Source organism: Anticarsia gemmatalis, chromosome W (assembly GCF_050436995.1).
Source record: "Anticarsia gemmatalis isolate Benzon Research Colony breed Stoneville strain chromosome W, ilAntGemm2 primary, whole genome shotgun sequence".
NCBI lineage: Eukaryota > Metazoa > Arthropoda > Insecta > Lepidoptera > Erebidae > Anticarsia > Anticarsia gemmatalis.
This window is the reverse complement of record NC_134775.1, coordinates 10,550,137-10,557,319: the sequence shown is the minus strand read 5'-3', so window position 1 is coordinate 10,557,319 and position 7,183 is coordinate 10,550,137. Positions and strand designations below refer to the sequence as shown.

General features: G+C 44.1%; 1 pseudogene; it reads right to left on the bottom strand.

Moving 5' to 3' along the window:
* Positions 1-597: 597 nt before the first annotated feature.
* On the bottom strand, positions 598-6,636 carry LOC142985944 (uncharacterized; annotated as a pseudogene).
* Between the last annotated feature and the right edge of the window lie 547 nt (positions 6,637-7,183).

Sequence of the window (7,183 nt, the reverse complement as noted above, 5' to 3'; positions counted from 1 at the left end):
CGACCTTCAAGGATCTTCAGCTGAGCTGGTGTATGGCGAGCCTCTTCGCCTACCCGGTCAGTTCCTGTGCCCTGATGACGACTACTTAACGGCTGACGTCACCCAGTACGCGACGCGTCTTCGCGCGTAAATGGCGAAGCTGTCTCCACGTCAAACTTCCTGGCACAGCGCGTCATCATTCTACGTGCCACACGACCTACACACAACCTCGCACGTTTTTGTTAGACAGGTCCGCGTGAGAGGTGCCTTGGAACCACCATATGCTGGCCCCTATAAGGTTGTCAGCCGACAACTCAAGTACTTCACCATAGAGGTCAACAACAAGTCGGTGACTGGGTCCATCGACCGGCTCAAACCGGCGTACATCGCAAGGGAGGCCCAGGTTCCAGCTGAACAGGTCGATGATGACGTCAAACGTACTTCTAGCGGCAGAAGAGTTCGCTTCCCGGATTATTATCGCCCGTAGTCACGGTCTCCCGGGGGGAGTACTGTGGCGATCAACCACCACGACAACGATCAGCGAACATCGCGTCAAGATCGCCCGCTACCCGCTCCGCTTATGCAACTTGGGCCAACAGTTGTTTACAACTTAGCTGCTTACACGTGCCGCAAGTTTGACCGCTGTCCGTCCTTCGGCGCGTGCGCAGGGCCTTGAGCGCTGGACCGCGGGCACTTCTTCGCCGTCCTTCTAGCTACGCGTTGCTCTGCATAAATTCTTTTAACTTGCTTATTACTCTTCTTTAATTAATTGTACTTATATATATATGTCGGAAGGGCGTTGTCTTGACCGTTATTATCAGTCGACATAGTGTAGGCGTATGTGGGTATCGTGCAGAATGACTTGACAACAATTTCAACACTTAATCACTTTTATTTTTACAAATCACAAAATCACAATAATTAAATGTTCTTAGGCTTTATAACGTAGGTAGGTACAAGATAATGAAACGGAGAGACAGTTCCGTGACGTACGCTCGGTAGCACTGCCAAATGAATAATGATCACGGCTCTGCCCAGACGCATCGAAGTGAAGTTGTCACCCGTTGACGCGCCTTCCGTTTCAATATTTTTGACCGGATACGACACGGCCATCCTACGCTGACACACGTCCTCGTGTGTTAATCTGCAACAAAATCACGAAGAGAGCAATACCGCTCGGCCATACCTCACCAACTAATTGAAGACAGCTCTAATTGGCTTTCAGTCAATTAAATAAGGGATTTCACTCTCATAAAGTTAGTTTTTATTATTACTAACATCTCGTAATCATAATTACTAACAAACCGAACTATCTTTCGGGCTAATCATAAAATTAATTGAGTAGGAATTACCATGCACTAAATACCTTGGGGCCAAGCAACAGTGACAGACGGAAGGAACCAGCGTTCCTTATACACGATCAACAATTACATCTAATCAACTCTACTACTGGGTTTTTATTCGCAGTTAAGGTCACACACAAGATTCAGCGAGCGTATCAGCTCTAGGTGCACTTCCAACTTGGAATGCCGAGTCGTCCCATGACTCTACGGTCTTCGCTACAAGGCTAGACCCGACCACACCACCCAGAGCTACCGCATGCTGCCTACCCACGGACTACTAACTAGTAGTAGATGCCGATTTCTAACGGGCTACAGCTACGGCACTCTGGTGCAGTCTCAGACTGACCATCGACATAAAAATCCAGTAAAAATTAACACAGTTAATCCAACTCACTGTCTCCACCTTCATCTAAGTCAACTGTTACCTGTCCCACAGGCATTTTCCTTACACGATCACGTGCATACTTGTAAGTACGATTACTAGTCAATGATTTTAGTACGTAACGATCACCCTCCAGTACTTCAATAATTTGAAATGGACCCCTGAACTTAACATCTAACTTAGTCTGATTTCGTTCTTCATTTTCAATAAGAACGAATTCACCGACTGAGAATCTACTAACGCTCGCCTTCGTTTTATCAAAACGTTCTTTATCATAACGTGCGGATGTCTCAATATTATTGGACGCTATTTGTCTAACCTCATCAAGGCAAAGACTCGTCATTATCATTCGCCATTAAATCTAAGGGACGCGCTACCTTACCTATGAGAAGCTCCAATGGACTTGCTTTCACGACTCTATTAACGGTACAGTTAAGTGCAAGTTGTACCTCACCCAATGCATCTTGCCAGGACCTATTCTTGTCAGTTTCTACGGCGGTTAGCATAGATTTTAATACGCCCATTACTCTCTCTACTTGACCATTTGCTCGACATGATCCGGTGGCGATGAGATGAAGATTGATATTCTTACTCTCACAAAACTCCTTGAACTCCTTATTGGCAAAACAGCGGCCTTGGTCAGCAATTATACGTACCGGGGCTCCAAGCAGGGCTACACTGTCTCTTACTGCCTTAATGCTACTTTTGCTGTCTATATTCTTAGTGTGGTACAACAATACATACTTAGTAAATGCGTCGATTAACACGAAGACGTACTCCTTTTTGTCGCTTTTTCCGCTTAACTTACCTGTAGCATCAACATGCACAGTGTGCCAGGGTATCGCTGTTTTCGGTATAGAGTGCAGCTCAGCCTGTATTTTACCCGAGTGTGGTTTCGCTACTTTGCAAATCACGCAATTATCTACAAACTTACGTACAAATCGACTCATTCCTTCAAACTAGTAGTGATGATACAGCTTTTCTAAGGTCTTGTCGTACCCAAGGTGAAAAAGAGACTCATGAACGTTGTTGATGATAGACCATCGCATCGCACGAGGAACTATAGGTAAACATTTTGTTCGACCATTACGTTGTATTTTGCGGTGAAGAATACCTGATCTCATCTCGTACGTCCCAGCAACATCATCATTTAGACGTCCCTCGTTCAAATCGATAATTACCTTTTTAATCTCATCATCTCGTTGTTGCTCTGCTAGAAGCCAGTTATCCGCGAGCTCGGTGATGTTAACGTGTTTCTGTTCCACTCGTGAGGTCTGTGAAAGCGATGATTTACCTGGTAATGGATTACGAGATAAGAAGTCGGCGTGAGCCATTTGCTTACCAACTCGGTATTTAATGTCGAAGTCAAATGCTTGTAAAAAGGCCCACCATCGATGTACTCTCGGTGTTTAGTCAATTTTGGTTCGTGACGACTTCAAAGAGTTGCAATCTGTTACTACAACAAACTTTCGGCCATGTAGATATTGCCTAAAATGTTTTACCGCGTTGACTACAGCGAGTGTCTCCAGCTCGTATGAGTGGTACCGGGACTCAGCTGATGTCGTGCGTCTACTGTAATAGGCAACGGGTCTTTGCTTACCGTCAACAAACTGTAGCAGGATTGCACCATAACCGTCTGCGCTGGCATCTGTATGGAGTTCCACTGGATACTTTGGATCGTAAATCATAAGAACTGGTTCATTAGTTAAAATTTCAATTACCTTTTGTCGCATTTCTTCACATTTGGGCTTCCACTCGAAAGGACACTTACCTGAAGTTAACCTGTTCACGCATCAACCGCGTGATCATGCAAGCGGACGACGCCGGCGGCTGAGGCGCGGCGCGGGGCGAGGTGGCCGGCGCGCGGCGGGTGGCGGCGGCGGACTTCAATTCACGATCGGACGACGCTAGCGATTGGCGTCCACAAGATTTTCGTTTAGATGACGACTTAACTTACTTGTTTAAAATTATATATCAATCAACCGAATACAGTCCATTCATTTAGAACAACCTGAGCTCCCGAACAATGGTCCTTCGAGCCGGATGGTATCCAGGAGTAAACAAGAAGAATTAGTCATCAAAAAAAACCGTTAAAGTGGATTCGAATGTTAACCATTACCGATCAGCAAATTCACCGTTGCAGCGAGAAGTCAGGCAGTGAAACGGTTCAGGACCTCTGTGAGTTCGTTCCAATTATTTGCCTTATTCCTAGACATCCATTTTACTTTATAATGTGTTTTTAAAATCATTTTTCTTCCCACTATCGATTATTTAGTCTATTTGACACAGACAGTGTATAGTGGAGCCATCAGTTGGGAGAAATTTGGCACAAATTGACGAAAGTATGACGCCAAACCTATGAACTGTCTCACCTGAGTATTCGTTTGTGGTGGTGGTAGAGATGACAAAGCCTCGATCTTAGACCTGTTGGGCTTAATTTCACCTGCTTCAACCTCGTAACCTAGGAACTCTACACGTGTTTTAAGAAAAGAGCACTTTTTTTAGGTTAAAGGAAAACCCAGACTTAGTAAGGGCTTCGAGAACTTCACGTAACCTCTCTAAACCTTGCTCTACACTGTCAGCCATTATTAAAACGTCGTCAACATAAACAAGAGCGTATTTGTGTGCAAGTTTATTGAGAGCATTTTTGATCGCCCGCTGGAAAATAAAGATAGTGTTTCGTAACCCGAAGGGCATGGTCAAAAATTCGTACTGTCCATCGGTCGTAACGAACGCAGTACGTTCAATTGAGTCTGGATGTACTGGTATTAAATGGAAGCCGCTTGCACAGTCTAATTTTGTAAAATACTTAGCTCCATGTAGTCTAGATATTAGGTCACTTATTAAAGGTAACGGGTAACGATCCGGAACAGTATTAGAATTCAGCTCTCTATAGTCAATACACATGCGGTCTGATCCGTCATGTTTCTTAACTAACAGCGCTGGACTAGCGAAAGGAGAACTACTTGGTCTGATAATGTTGGCACGTAACACGTGACGTTCGTGAGGAGACGTCTTATAATAAGATCGCCTCTGTACAGTGAGAGTAGGGTCTATTAGCCTAATCTGCAACTCACCGTTAGTTACACGAGTAGTTGGAAAACCGATTATGAAAAAATTTGAATATTGTTGTAATATATCAACTAATAAGTGTTTTTGATCTAATGGGACATCACTGTTAATAGAATCAAAATTGATTGATGATAAGTTACCTACTGCCGGCATACATACGTTAACGGTTAGATCTCTAGTTAATGTAAAATCTGATTGACTCATGTTTACTCGAAAACCGTTATGTAAAATCTCACGGCCTATCAAAATGTCGCTACAAAGGTACACGTCTGGCAAAACGTGAAATAGAATCTCAGTCGTTAATCCGTTAATTTCTACCTTACACAACAATTGAACTGTACTGTACACATTTGTGTTACCTATACCAACTGCCTCTGTGGCGCGGTCGGTAGTATAATCGACTGCGGTGCGAGAAGTCTCGGGTTCGAATCCTGGGTCGGGCCAAAAAGTCTTTTCTGAGATTTTCTGTTAAGAATTTCTTAGAGATTGCCCGGAGTTAGGAAGTTGAGGTCGAAGACCTCCGTGCCTCGGAAAGCACGTAAAGCCGTCGGTCCTGCGCCTGACTTCTCACTGGTCGTGTCGGTTATCCGTCCCACCAAACTATGAGAGTGATGGAATAGAGAGTGTACCTGTGTATTGTGCACACACTTGGACACTATAAACAAAGTCCTGCACAGATGGCCAGTTTCAATGAAACTGACCGCCGTAGCCGTATATCGGCTAGGAGGACATTATTATTAGAGACACAACCCTGTTGATTCGTTTCCCGATAAATCTATTAGCTACAGTCTCTTTTACTAAAGAGCACTCAGCGCTTGAGTCAAAATCAAATTTGTAACACGTACCAGATTGTGTCAAAGTTCCTGACGGAGGGTTAACTGCACATAGGTCGACACGAAGCTCCGCCGCTGGCTTGGCACCTCCCTCGGACCCGCTCCTAGTACAGCGACTCGCGATGTGTCCCGGAGCGTTGCATTTGTAGCACACCACCACGTTGCTTGCGACCGGTCGTTGTCCAGAGCTCGACGTTGTCGCTAGTGACGGCTGTGGTTTCTTGGCATCCGCTTGCTTCTTATGGCACTCAATCTGCTTGTGCCCAAGTTTACCACAGTAATGGCACTTGATCTGGCTTAATGGTGATGGTTTCAATCGTTTCTCACTTCCAGAATCATTATGAACGTCGGTAGGTGCTTTCCGTTTTAGGTAGGAAAACGCCTGAAGCTCCTTTTGCAGCTGTTGACGTGTCGTGACCTCCGTCGTGAATGCTAGACGTTGTAAACGACTATCGATTTGTGTCAAATGAGAGAGAACTGTTGATACTACGATCTGCTTGACGCTGAAATCTTTCCAACGGCTCATCAGGGACGTAACTAATCGACTAGCATACGCAGCATGAGTCTCATTTTGCTTTGGTCGATCATTACTTAAATTGATGAGGGTAGCTGCAGAAGTTTCGAGACACACAAATCTTGCCACAAAAAGTTCCTTAAAATCACTCCATGACATACCCGGATACGTTATCTGCGACAGCCATGTGGATGCTGATCCTTTCAACGCTTTGCTGATGGTCATAATAAGCTGACTGCCTTCTTTGGATTTCCCATCCAAACACAGGTCGGCGGTTGTACACCATGAACGCGGATCAGAGTCTTGTTTTTCAGGGTTGAACTCCGGCAAACTAACGTCTTGCTTATCGTTCGGGCACTTTAAAGTTTGAATCAACGCTTGCATTTGTTGATTTTGAATTTCAAAAAGTAACCGCCACTGAGAGTCGTTATTTTTCTCAAAGTCATTTACACGGTTTGATCCCACTTCTGATGTCGGAAGGGCGTTGTCTTGACCGTTATTATCAGTCGACATAGTGTAGGCGTATGTGGGTATCGTGCAGAATGACTTGACAACAATTTCAACACTTAATCACTTTTATTTTTACAAATCACAAAATCACAATAATTAAATGTTCTTAGGCTTTATAACGTAGGTAGGTACAAGATAATGAAACGGAGAGACAGTTTCGTGACGTCCGCTCGGTAGCACTGCCAAATGAATAATGATCACGGCTCTGCCCAGACGCATCGAAGTGAAGTTGTCACCCGTTGACGCGCCTTCCGTTTCAATATTTTTGACCGGATACATTTGATTAATTTTTAAATCTTTACTTTAGGAATTTACATTAAATTAATTTATCAAATCATAATAATATAAATCATTTCGCGTTATCAATTAATTATCATCCACAATCACCCATATTCATCCAGCACAGTGCTGCTTGGTAGCTAATTCAATTCCCGGCTTCGTGGTGGGATAGGTAGCATACCCACCCCTACACTACTTTTGACAATGACAACCACAGATTTATAACAACTACGACATATGCGTCCGATGTTGCCATTAAAATAATACTTAT